General features: G+C 50.6%; 1 long non-coding RNA gene across 1 annotated transcript; it reads left to right on the forward strand.

Moving 5' to 3' along the window:
* The first annotated feature begins 6,942 nt into the window (after positions 1-6,942).
* On the forward strand, positions 6,943-13,082 carry LOC120243314. Its single transcript, XR_005531269.1, has 3 exons — positions 6,943-7,228; positions 7,440-7,496; positions 11,991-13,082. It is a non-coding gene; the product is annotated as an uncharacterized LOC120243314 (long non-coding RNA).
* The last annotated feature ends 835 nt before the right edge of the window (positions 13,083-13,917 follow it).

The raw sequence follows: 13,917 nt of genomic DNA on the forward strand, positions 1-13,917 counted from the left end.
GCAAATCAGAGAGCAGGGGAGGCGGAGCCCTGGTGCCAGGGCCGAGACTCGGGGGTCCCCGGGCAGCCGACTGCAGAGACAGCAGGCCCCGGAGTGGGCGCAGGGAGCCCGCTGCATTGCATTCTGCCCCCCAGACCCCGTGTGCACGGAGCTCTCCGGGGAGGGGCCCGCACACATGAATATGCGGGTCTCTGGCGCTTTGTGTCCCTTTGGTCTCCTCAAGGACGGAGGCTCACAGCCCTGCTGGTGGCCCGTCGGTGTCTCCCGCTCACTGCCCCCTCCCGTGCCCTGCCCCAGGTGCTTGTCCCTCTGCTTCTGGCCTTCGGGGTCTGTGCAGCAGCGACACCCCGGGCTGGTGGCTCCCTCCTGCAGGAAGTGGCGGGCAGAGCAGGGACCCGCTGACGGGTGTTGGGCTCTAATGTTTCCAGCTCTCCTCTCTCTCAGTCTCCCCACCACGTCCCGGTGACTCCCTGTGTCTCAGTGTTGGAGCCCTCGTGTGACATCCTTCTCCGTGTAGCCAGCAATTCCGGGAACCATCTAGGGGTGGATTATGGGGAGAGGAGGTTAAACACAGGGCGTAGAGGAGAAGCAGGCAGCAGGGGTATTAATTTTTCTTGAAGAGGTGCCAGGCTGCTGTTAAATTCCTTGTCTGCTTAAAAGTGTAGGCACAGGTTGCAGGAAAGCGATGTTCCAATGCCAATTGCACTTGTCTTTCAATTACACCCTTTGCGTGTCAATTTGGGCATCTGGTCTACTCACGTCTTTTTCTTTTCTTTTTTTTTAATCCCTTGCAACGTTCTGGATTTTTCACCTAAAAAGTAATGGCGGACAGCACATACAGAGGTCAGGCACTGTGCTAGCTGCAGAAACTCATTCATCTCATAGCAGCCCAATGAAATGGATGCTGTTATTATCACTATAGATGATTATATATAATCTATAGATGATTATCTCTATAGATGAGGACACAGGACAGAAAGTAACCAGCCCAAGGTAGCCCAGCAGGTAAGTGGCAGAGCTGGGATTTGAACCTAGGTACCCTAGCACCAGAGTCTGTGTTCTTAAACATTCATGACAAGGGCTTGAATACTCCTAGGATGCAAGTTCAGGGACTTTTGTATGGGGGCAGGAGGAAGGACATTTCGCCACAAGTCCCACGGGCTGGCTGGGAAGGGCAGGGTCGGCTGTAACTCAGATGCTACTCTGCTGCCGTCTGTGCCCAGAGTGCCCTTCCTGACCCCTCCTGCGATCTGCTCCTTGTCCCTCATGAGTACACAGCTCAGATGTCCCTTCCAAGCCCACCTGCCCGTCCCGCAGTGCTTCAGGCTGGTTCACTGTCTTCCCATCACGTATCACTCTCAGGTGTTGCTTTGATTTCTTGCTCCCCCTGTGTCTCCCCCAGGAGGGCCCGGTCTGTAGGGCAGGGCAGGCATCAGGGCTGCGTCCCTGGGGCCTGGGACTGGGCCCGGCGCAGGGCAGGGGCCCAGGGGTGCCTGTTGCATGAACACCAGGCACCGGAAGGAATCCCCAACGCGGCTCCTCCAACCTGCTCTCTCGACAGAGGAAATGGAGGGAGGGGGGCCGCCGGAGCGGTGGCCCTGACTGCCAGGCTGCACCGCCGCACGGGCATGTGCCATGGGTGCAAATGACAGGGGTCATTGACCTTCCAACAAGGTCGTCTGTCCCGTCTCAGCTCAGCCTCCAGGACCCCCTCCACGTGGGCGCCCCAAACCCCCCAGACCACGGGGCACTGGGAGGCGGGGCCGGGGTGGAAAGGACCCCCTCCCACATACACACCTGTGTGTGGAGGACAGAACATAAACGGGGGCGGGTAATGCTCACCATCCTCAGCCAGGATGGGGTTTCACGCTCTATTTCAGGTGGCTTTTCTGGAAGGAATACTGACCTTTCTCTCTTCTTTGTCGCCTCCTCTTTCCCTTTTTGGCTTTTTTTCTCCGAGGGGTGTTGGGCACAGGCGGCGGAGTAAACCCCTGGAAGATGTGCTTCCCTTCCAGGCCTGGAGCTCAAGCCCACGGGCGTCCTGGGCGGCGGGTGCTGCGCGATCCTCTGGGTCAGAGTCTGGGGGGTGGGGGTGCCTGCGGGACCCAGGCCTGGAGCTCTGGCCTCTCTGCGGGGTGACCTCCAGAGAGGCTCTCGGCCTCGCGAAGTCTCCACTTCCCTCAGCCTTGCAGCGAGAAGAATGGTCGCCAGGGTCGTTGGGGAATCACCTACATTGATGGACACTAGGGCCTTGTGCAGAGTGTAACCGCTCTTACGCCTGTCAGTTCCAAAAATCTGATGTCACGTTTCCAATCTGTGACATATTTTGATGTCGGTTTCCAGCCCATAGTGCAGACAGTTTTCCCCGTGGTCCACACTGACACATAACTGAAGTTCACTGAAGTCTGCACGTTACTCAGATTTCACTCGTTTTTCCATCCTGTAATCCCATTCAGGATCCCATAATATAGACACTGTGCACCTCAAGCTTTTTGGAACGTGATCCAAAGTTAGAAATACATTTTACATCACTAGACAATACACCCCTTTATGTAAACGGAAACACAACACTTTTAGCAACTGGGATATACTCTGGTATTTTCTATTCTGTTGATTCTATTCTGTTCTGTTCTGTTTCATTCCATTCTGTTCCGTTCCATTCCATTCCACTGTATCCCATCCCATCCATTTCTATGCCAACATAAAACTACTCATCAATTTGAACCCACAAATGGGTCACTCAGCACCTGTGTTTAAAAACTTGTCTTGCAGAAAGATGTTCTCTCTCACTGCTTTTGCCGCAGTGAGGAATAATTCTGTTTATCTCCAGGACCGACTGTGAGGCACTGGCCTCGCTGTGTGTAATCTATAAATGCCCGACACCTGGGTGGCATAACACAGAGGCCCCTTTCTTCTATTCTCTCATATTTTGTCATAACTCTCTATTTTTGCAGGGCTGGGTACTCACCCAGTAGCACCCACTGTCTTTGGAGATGCGGCTGGTTGGTAATGGAATGTTTGCAGGCCCTCGAGCTCAGAACTGACTGGTCTGGCACACTTGTCAAGAGCTTTGCCCAGGCAACGGTGTGCAAGGGAAGGGTGCTTCCGCCACTGAGGTTCTAAGGCATTTTGAGAGTTAGATCTGCATGCAAACCCATTGCCTGGAAATGAGTGGGTGTGGTTTCAGTGACCTTGATCGGGGTAAAGATAAATGTCCCTCAATGTCTGGGACAGTCCCTTGCACAAATCACCTTGCACAGATCGCTAGTAATGTCCCCCTTGAGATGCTTTGCCAAGACCAGACTGAGACTGAAATAGGGAGGGTGATGAGAGTCTGTTTTGTCCCCTGTAGGCTTTCCTTCTTTCCAAGTGTCAGTAAGCGTTAAGCTGGGGGAGGCTGTCCCTGGGACAACAGGTGGGCATGGTTAAGAGAAGCGCCTGGCCCTGGACGGCCACGTTAGGCTGCAGGAGGGGCGAGTCTGGACAGGTCCAAGCGCCCCAGGTCCTCAGGCAATGGAACGCACTGGAGGCTCCAATTACCGTGAGGAGAGGGAGCCACAGTCCTTCTGGGTAAATCCTCTGCAGCCACAGCCCGGCACGCCTTCCTAATCCCTGCCCCGCAGGGACCGCCGCCTCCTCCTGCACACGCAAGTAGGGCTCAAGCTTTCTGGGAGCGTTTCCCTGGGAAGGGGGAATAAAACTCACTCTGCTGCCCCTTTGAGGGTGGGTCCATCTGCTCCCCGCCAGACGTCTGCACTCGGCCAAGCATCGGGCCCGGTGGCTCCGGCAAACACCCTGGGTCTCCCTCGACTCGTTCTCTCCCCCTCGCCCCAGCCCATCATCACGACTGTCTCCTTGGATTCGCCTCCAGAGGTCACCTTGCGTGGACCCATCTGCTCCACCCCCCTGCGTCTCTGGGCATTCGCTGCACTGACCCCATCTCAGATGCTCCTTCCTTGGTTCCTGGCACTTCCAGCTCTTACTTATCCTTCAGGGCTCAGCCAGAAAGATGCCTCCTCTGTGAGGCCTTCCAGGATTACCTCATCTATAGCGGTCTCCATTCTCTCTTGACTGTGCATCACGCTATCCTATTTTACCCTCTTCATAGTACAGATAATTACCCTTAATTATCATGTCTGCCACCCCAACCCAATGTCAACCCTGGGAAGACAGGGACAGTGTCTGCCTCATTACAGTTACAGCCTGTGCGCCTTGAACAGGCCGACTATCATACGCCGTTCAGGTACCAAACTCCTTTCATTCTTTCTTGTCCCATGAGAGAATCTGCCATCACGCTCTCCGGTCTAGATCATGAAATGGAGTCACTGGGAAGTAAAGCGACTTGCCCAAGTCCGCCCAGCGGGTCAGTGGCAGGCAGCGACTTGAACTTAGACACAGACTCAATTTGGAATCTTGGTGCTGGCCTGCCTCCCTCCACCGGGACGGACGGAACACCAGCCATCGTGGGGCTGTGATTCTAGAAGGCACGCGTTCAGGTGGTGGGGAGAGACAGCTCTGTAAGAGTGTGAGATGCCAGCACACGGGCGGGGGGCTCCCGGCGTGTGGGAGGGGGTGTTCATTTCCCAGGGCTGCCGTCACAGATGATCACAAACTGGATTGATTAAAGCTACACATATTTTCTTTTCTTAACGGTTCTGGAGGCCCGAGGCTACAGCTGGTTTCACTGGGGCTAAAGTCAAGGTGTGAGCAAGGCTGGGCTCTGTCTGGGGACCCCAGGGGAAAACTCATTCCCTTGCCTTTGGCTTCGAGTCTCCCTCAAATTCCTGCATCCACCAGCTTGTTGGTTCCCTCTCCATCTCTGGTGGGCATCCACCCCCTCCCCGCTTCTGTCGTTACGCTTCCGTGGCCTCTAAGCCTCCTGGCTCCCCCTCGTAAGGACCTTCTAGAAACCTTTGTGGTTATACCAGGCCCACCCAGATAATGCAAATAATTTGCCCATCTCAAGAGCCTTCACTTAGTCACAGCTGCACAGTCCGTTTTGCTCTGTAAGGCAGAAATTCTCAGGTTCCGGGGATCAGGACATGCACGTATATGGGGAGGGGTGCATTGCAGAGGGTGGTTGGCGATTTTAAATAGGCGATGGGGGGCGTGGGGGAGGCCTCGCTGAGAAGACACTGTCCGGCAGACATGGAGGAATCCTGGCAGTGGCCAAAGCCACCTCAGGGCACCGCCTTCAGGAAAGACCTGTGAGCACAGAGCCTGGCACCATCCGGCATGCCCCGGGAGGCCAGTGTAGCTGGGCTGAGTGGGGAGGGGGCAGTGGGGGGACATGAGGTCACAGAGGCCGCGGGGGCAGGCCCTCAAGGCCGTGTCAAGGGCCTGGGGTTTTACTCTGCGTAGGTGGGAGCCAGGGAGGGGGGCTTCTGAGCAGAGGACGGACAGGATTGGACTCAGGTTTTTACAAGCTTCCTCTGGCCTCCGGGTGGAAAAGAGTCTGTTGGGCAAGAGTGGAAGAATGAGGGCGGCTGGGGAGGTTTTGCAAGAGCCCAGGTGAGGGAGGCCAGCGAGAGGCTGTGATGTGTCCCCGGATTCTCCTTCCAAACTAGCCCCGTGCTCCTGGGTGGACTGGTGCTGAGAGATCAAGGCCGAGTCCCTCCCTTGGGGAACGCTGTTGGCCACAGGGTGCTGCTTTGCCCAAGGTCATTTTCCTTCCATGGGAACCATCCATTTCCAAAGACTGGTAAGTGCGGGGGTACAAAGGTTCACCCCCCACGACTCAGTTCAGTGCAGCCTGGAGGGCCATCATAGCTCCAGACCTCACAGGATTGTCTGCAGGGCCCCACCTAGGCTGTGTGGGGTCTAGGCAACACACACACATGCACACACACACACACACACACACACACTTTTCCCAGGGTCTCTACCTATATACACAGTTTGTTTACAAATGTATTTTGAGAGACCTGGGTGGCTCAGTCGGTTAAGCGTCCAACTTTGGCTCAGGTCGTGATCTCACAGTTCGTGGGTTCAAGCCCCACGTCAGGCTCTGTGCTGACAGCTCAGAGCCTGGAGCCTGTTTCAGATTTTGTGTCTCCCTTTCTCTCTGCCCCTCCCTCACTTGTCCTTTGTCTCTAAAATAAATAAACATTAAAAAAATTTCTTTTAAAGGTATTCCAAATTCCTGGGCCCATGTGACGTAGAGTGATTTATCCCTGAAGGTATAGAATAATGGCCAGAGAAGAGGTGTTTCTGTATGTTTTCATCCATTGTGAGCACATGAAGGTTCTTCATAGAGTGGAGGCACCATCACTTCCCCGGAGATCCCTGTTATACAAGAAAAATGGATCAAATCAAACGCAAAGCAACACATCCCTCATGTGAAAACTATCAACGCAATTGTCCACTTGCAGATCTGCTCATTCCTTTAACAAGCGTTGACTGTGTTCCTGTGCACACATCCCATCCAGTTTCCAGGGCACAGCAGTGAACAAGATAGATGTGATCCCTCTGTTCTCGTGAAGTTCCAGTGTATGAGCATAGACAATAGACAGCAAAACAAATAAATATACAGGAAATTCAAGATGTTGAAAAACGCAGACGGAAACAGAATGGGGGGGATGGGATAAAGAATGGTGAGGGGGGCCACTGTCTAATTTTGGGTGATCTGGGAGGGGCTTTATGAGAAGGTGACATGCAGGCTGAGTCCTGAAGGGTGGGAAGGGGCTACCATGGGAGATCTGAGGGAACAGTGTGCCAGGCAGAGGGAACAGTAAGTGCAAAGGCCCAGAGGAGGAAACAGGTCTTGAGAATCGAAGGACCAGAAGTGAGACGAATGTGTGTGAGACATAAGGCATAAGAGTGGTTGGAGATGGACGTGCAAAGACTTTGCAAAGCATCAAGTGGGCCAGAAGGGGAAGGGAATAGTGTTGTCGTTGTTAATTATCACTGCAGTGACAGTGGGCTTTGTGTCCAGCCCAGGCTTCCAGAGATGAGGAGAAGCTTCCCATCAGTTCACTTCAGGAAGAGCACGAACCTTCTCCCTCACATCTCCATCAGCAGCAGCGGGTCAGCTCTGCTGGCTACAGACCTGTTCTCTGTTATCAAAGTCTGTACCAGGCACATTAACACATACGTGCCCAACCGTGGGCAGATCGAGCCATCACGGAGAGCTTGAGATTGGAAGCAGCTGCGGATCATGATGACCCTAAGATATGCCTGCTTTGTCTCTGTTAAGGAATTAGACACAATACTTTCATCCTTAAATCAGGTAAATAAAACTCGATCTCTCTGCAGAAACGGGACCCAGAGGGAAATCCATGTTTTACAGTTCTGGCGTTTTGGGCCATATTTCCACACCCCTTTTTATTTGTGTCAAGGGTTAGACTGTGCAAAAATATCTTCCCGTACAAGTTCATTTGTCCTCATTGAAATGTGCAGAAGGCATTCACATGTCACACATATTTATAATTCTTTTCCAGGTCAAAAGAAAGAAAGAAAGAAAACGCCTGCAGATCCTTAGCGGTACGTACTTTCTGGTAAGCACGATGACTCCTTTCTGCATTTCGTCTCGTAGTCCAGCCTCTCCTTTCTCCATAGCATATGTTTAATGCTACAAACTCATTCTCCTGCCCCTTCCATTCATGAGCATGCGGTTGGAGCGTCTGTTACTTTTGTTCACCCAGCGTCCACTTCTCCTCCCTTCCGGCAGCCGCGCTCTGATTTTATTTGGGGCCAGCAATCCCCCCTCTTCAAGCCACCAGCCTCTAGTTCTAGATTTGGCCTCGGGACCCAGGGGCTGGCAAACAGGACGTTCTCCCTCTCCACTCTCGCCCACATCCTCTTAGGTCGAGTCGTTCCTGGATGGCAAATGGAATTCAATGCCAGGCTCGGTTTGATTTCCTGGAGAGAATCTCTCTTTTCTTAGGATTTGTTTCTGTGAGGCTGTGAGCCAGGCCACAGGGCAGAGAGGCCCCATTTGTGTGTGAGGTCAATACAGACAAAAGCAGCCATGAACTGGAGAGAAATGGAACCTTGTAGACATCACGAGCACTCCTGGATCCAGCCATGCCTGAAGCCGTTACCCCTGGGGCAGGTTTTCTCAACCTTGCTACTATTGTCAGTTTTGGAATAAATCTTTCTTTGTTGTGGGGGGCCATCCTGTACATTGGAGGACCTTTAACAACATCCTTGGCCTCTACCCACTACACAGCATGCTGCACACACCCCCGCCACTCTGTCCCCAGTGACAACCCCAAATGTCTCCAGACGTTGCCAAATAGCCTTGGGGGCATGTATGTAAAATCACCTTCATGAACAATCACTACCCGAGACTGACCAAGGGTTATGTAGGTCAATACATGTCTTACATTTTTTTTTTCGTATTCCTGTTTGAGTTGGGTTTTCCATGCTTGTCCCCAGGGGGAAAGCTTTACCTTTAGGATGCAGGGTGACACCTAATAAAAGGGGACCTGATGGCTGTAGCAAGGGACGGGACACTCTGCTGCCAAGAAACCAATTCAGACCGTAGCTAAGCCACGTTATAGTCTGTAGCCCTATCCCGAGGGGCGGGACAGAGCCCTGTAACTCACCCGCTTGGTGAGAGAAACTGTCCATGACCGCCTCCCAGGGAGACAGGGAGGAGGGTGGGGGACGGGCGGGGGGCACCTCCTCACGACCTGCCACCCTCCTGCATCCCAGGAGGGTCATAGGACATTCTGCCAAAGCTCAGATGAGCCACGGTACCAGCCTCATCGGTGAGGCCTGTGCCCATGGGGGGCCAGGGGGCGTTTGTTCCCTGAGGTTATTACGAAAACAGGATAATGTCTATTGGGTGATTAAAACACCATTTCCCAGGATGATAACCAGTCCCGAACACATACAGGCTTCAATCGCTTGCAAAAAAGAAAGAAAAGAAAAGAGAAGAAAAGAGAAGAGAAGAAAAGAGAAGAAAAGAGAAGAAAAGAGAAGAAAAGAGAAGAAAAGAGAAGAAAAGAGAAGAAAAGAGAAGAAAAGAGAAGAAAAGAAAAGAAAAGAAAAGAAAAGAAAAGAAAAGAAAAGAAAAGAAGTGGGGGAGGAAAAGAAATCACTGACCCAAGTATTTCCAATTCCAAATTTCTAAACATCTGGCCGTTTGGAGGCCAAGCATCCGGGAGGCTTGGTTGTGAGTTCGTGTAGCCAGAGCAGACGCTTGAGGACACTGTGAGTTACAAAGCTGACTTCTAGGTCAGTCTCAGAGCAGGGTTGGGGATGGTTGCCCTGGCCACAGCCGAGTCTGTAAGTCTTGCCTGGAAATCCTTGCCTTTCTCCCCAGGCCCCATGGGGACCCTGATGTGTCCATAAGTATGATGTGGGGATCCTGGCACCTGGTGGTTTTATCTGGGAAACGCTTGCTCAGGGAATGTTCTAGCACTCAGTTGTGCTCACTTGAAATGATGTCAGAGGTGTGATGCCGGTTGCGTCTCAGGTCAAGAGAACCGAACATCGAGAAGAAAAAGGAAGGCATGTCAGGGGGAGGTCGGCAGCCGGGATGCTGAGGCAGGAACTCATTCCTGGTGCTGGGAAGACGGAAGAGAGCTGAGAGTCTGGGACCTGCTTCAGACCTTCAGTCTTCCTTTCCTCTGGGGAAGACCCCCAATTCACACCATCTGTGTTGATGGAAAGGTTGGGGACCCCTGGGCTCCTGTCCTTGTTTGGGGACCCTGAGGTTTGCCACTTCTTGATTTTGAAGTAAATTCAGGACTGGAGTTAAGTTGAGGCAGGTCAGGCACTGGTCTTGGGCACAAAGATTTTGGGGGTGCTCCAAAATCTCAGTAAAAAAGATAAATATGATCTTAATGTAATGTTTTAAAAAGGAAAATGAATAAAAAATCCACAATAAATAAAATATAAAATTTTAAAATAGAGACAGGATCTGTTTTTTTATTGGGAGTTAAAATTAAAAAAATTTTTAATGTTTATTCCTTTTTGAGAGACAGAGTACAAGTGGGGGAGGGGCAGAGAGAGAGAAGGGAGACACAGAATTCGAAACAGGTTCCAGCACAGAGTCTGATGTGGGGCTTGAACCCATGAACCATCAGATCATGACCTGAGTCGAAGTTGGACACTTAACCGACTGAGCCACCCGGGTGCCCACCTTTTTTTTTAAATGTTTATTTTAGAGAGAGAGAGACAGAGAGTGAGCAGGGAAGGGAGAGAGAGGGAGACACAGATCAGAAGCAGGCTCCAGGCTCTGAGATGTCAGCACAGAACCTGACGTAGGGCTTGAACCCACAAACAATGAGATCATGACTTGAGCTGAAGTTGGACGCTTAACCAACTCAACTGAACCACCCAGGCGCCCCCCGGGTGCCCTTATTGGGAGTAATAATTTGACTTGTATGCCTCTAATTCCCTAATTAGCTGTAAAACCAATCTTGTTTTTAAATATTATGATGAGAACCATAGCTTACTAAATAAATGAAAAACCCTAACCAGCCAATTTATATCAGAAACAAATCATGATTTTTTTTTCTGAAACAGCTGAACCAGATTTCCACAATATTTTATGATCTGAGTAGATATTATTTTTGAATCATCCGCTGACAGAAATGCCCGACTGAGTCCGACCACAACAGAAACAACCAAAACAATTAAACCCTAACCTCAGTTGCAAACCTTTCTGGGTTTATAAATCCAGCTACCCAAACTCTTACAGTCAACTCACCATCTTCACTGGCCTGGGTCCCAAAGGACCCACCTCCTGTGCAGTGAGGACTGTTTCTCAGGTCTGCAGAAACCCAGAGAAGGAAACTCATCTTCCGATCTGAAGGGAGATGAAAAGCATATTTTAACAGTGCGTTTCAAATGCATTCCATGCTCATCACAGAAGCATCCAAGTACCTACATCATTTAGAGAGCTGCAGGAGAGCGAATAATGAATGCGGAATATGCGAACGATTCATTTCACTTTTGAAAAAATGCAACCCAGCGAGAGAAAGCTTCGCAAAAGATCTAAAGACAAAATAAAATCTCTGCTGTTTGCAAAGTCAAGGCAGTAATGAGATGATTAAGCAAAAACAAACCTGAGATTTAACCTTAACGGAATTGAACATTTTAAATTTTTAAAAGGTGGAGAAAGTGCCATAAAGGGGGGAGGGCTGAGGGTTAGGGAAACTGTTATGAAAACGAGAATTATGTGCTCTGAGCTGTTCACAGCTCTGTCCCTGGAGTGTGAAATTAGCGACGGAGGCAGATTTCACAGGCACTTCAGGAAGCGTGGCGGCGTGGCGGCGTGGCGGCGATTTGTGACAGGGGCCGCCCGGCCAAGTCCTGCCCACTTGCAAGCTGCTGTCGCTATTCATGCAAAGCACAGAGAATCCTGAGTGTCTGGAGCGTTTTGCATTTATACTGAATGCAGACTCCCTTTCCATGGGAGCGAGTCTAGCCCGTGGGTGGGGCGCCCCGGAAGGAAGCATCGTGTGACAAATTTCTCACCAAAATCTTGCTTCCTCTCTTAAGAAAAACTCCATCCATGTGGTTTGCGTTTATTGGAAATGCTGGGAAAATGTATATGAAATAGGAATATGGTTAAAAGCATTAAACCTTAAAATATCTCCAGGGGCAGCAAGGAATTTTGAGTCTGAGTTCCAGGTCGGAAACGGTTGATGTGGCCTCTCCGGGACACCACCCGCTGGAGTGATGCTTTGGGGAAATGTAACAGAGAAGAGACATTTGGAGAAACAGTGGATGGGAGGAGGTCGTAGTTCCTGAGTCTCCTCCTGTCTGTCTTGGTTTCATCCAGGGCAACAGGCCACAAGCGGAATTATTCCTTGTCACGCTTTTCTACCTTGTCACAGTTAGATAGGCAGATCCCAGCTTGGAGCCGGATAAAGGGATTTTTTTTTTCTTAAACTCAGCTAACAGGTCCCAGAATACCATTACCCCAAGAGCCGGAGAAAACACTTGTCTCAGGAGAAAATCTTAGTTGTTTCACCATCTTTGGAAGCACTTGGGACCCAATTTCAATCGTTAACAGATCACTTCCCTTTCAGGTGCAGTATTCAACCATTTATGGCCTCCTTGCTGTCGGCAGGTGTTTGGTATCTTCCAGATATGGTTTGAACTTGGAACAGTCTTATGGAAAACTTGAGATCGTATAAGAACGGGCTCACAGCTCTCCCCCACACACTGTACCAGAAACTCATACTGATGTTGGCTTATCAAGTTACAGACTATGTTGGTTCTCATCAGTCAACAGGTGAGTCAGCAATCCAGAGAGGTCTCCAAGGACCGGGGTCTGTCCATCTCGGCGGTGTCTTCTGAGCGGACTTCTGCCTGAGGGTATTGAGGGTATTGAGGGTACCCTGAGGAGGGTAATTCTTCCTGGGCATTGAAGGCCACTTGGGTTCAGAAGAAAAAAATCAGGCTTTGGAAGCTTTCTTAGAGGAGCAAGCAGGAAGTTTTCTAGAAAACTCCAGCAGACCCTTTCCGGAATCTCCTTGGCCCCAACTGTATCACACGTGTGCTCTTGATAGATCGCCGCCAGGAAAAATGGCCGGGGTCAGCTCCTCCAGTCCCGTGCAAAGTGAGGGGGACAGGAGGCTCATGAGAAGTCCAGGACCTTTCCTGGGGAGGACTGGGTCGTGGATGCCGTGGGCAGTGAGCGATACCACTGATGTCTAGGAAAACCCCACCATCTCCCCTCTGCCAGCCTCACCGAAAGAAAACTCTGTTTGTTCCACCCTTAGGTCTGGACGCACAAGCCATGAAAACATACCCATGGAAAGATAGGAACGAGGATGCTCAGAGCAGCTCTAACCCTAATAGCTCTAAACTGGAAACGACTCAAGCATCCATCAATAGGAAAATTAATAAATGAACAGTAGGCTATCCACGCAGTGGACTATCACTCAGCAATAAAAAGGGAGCCACACCAGGCATGCCACGGCACGGGCATTATTAATTAGATGCGTCACTTTCAGAAGTATCCAAGTTCCAAAGCCACCAAAAAATGGTTGATCCCGGATGTGGACCAAAGGTTGGGAGCAAGAGACCAATGACAGATACTACATTCTCAACCTTTTCTGTATGTTTGGTAATTTTAAAAGTCATATATTATTTAGTTTAACAAAACGTTAAGGGTCTGTTTCTTCTCTCTGCCCAGTGATCCTCAGTTAACAGTTTAAATAACCAGAAGCCCCACTCACTCAAGTTCAGCTTGGGTATTGGGAGGAGACGGAGGTCAGATAGCTAGAGCAGCACAACTCGGGCAGCCAGGACTTGGTGGCACTGGTCTGAGAGTGGCTCAGCAGAGGCGGCTCATTCACAGGGAGGGACAAGCTGGGGGCATCTCAAATGAGAATGGCCTTGAGGGTAAAGCCCCTACACTCACAGGTCACGTGTACCCCTGAGGGATCTGGCCACCAGCCTTGACAGAGCCCCAGCCCGGAGCCTATAAATGAACTAGAAAAGAGAAGTAGAGGGCGCCTGGGTGGCTCAGTCGGTTATGCGTCCGACTTCAGCTCAGGTCGTGATCTCTCGATTAGCGGGTTTGAGCCCCACATTAGGCTCTGTGCTGACAGCTCAGAGCCTGGAGCCTGCTTCAGATTCTGTGTCTCCCCCTCTCTGTCCCTCCCCTGCTCATGCTCTCTCTCAAGAATAAATAAACATTAAAACCTTTTTTTAAAATTAAAAACAAAAAAGAAAGGATAAGTAAAGTTTGCTGTCTTACATACATTAAGGATTCTCTGAGAAAAGTTTCTCATGCTGATTGGCCCTGGAATCCAAAAATGCAGCTGAAAACAACCTTTGCTGAGCCAGAAACCTGGAAAGTTCCAGACAGTGAATCCAGAACTTAAAAAAAAAGAGAGAGAGAGACCAGAAAAGAAAAAATTAGGGGTTTGCCACTCATACGGCCTAAGTGTTTATCATGTTCAAAGAAGCAGAACTTGGAATGTGATTTGTTTTACAAAAATTGTA

Source organism: Hyaena hyaena, unplaced genomic scaffold, assembly GCF_003009895.1.
Source record: "Hyaena hyaena isolate Hyena2069 unplaced genomic scaffold, ASM300989v1 scaffold_335, whole genome shotgun sequence".
Lineage (NCBI taxonomy): Eukaryota > Metazoa > Chordata > Mammalia > Carnivora > Hyaenidae > Hyaena > Hyaena hyaena.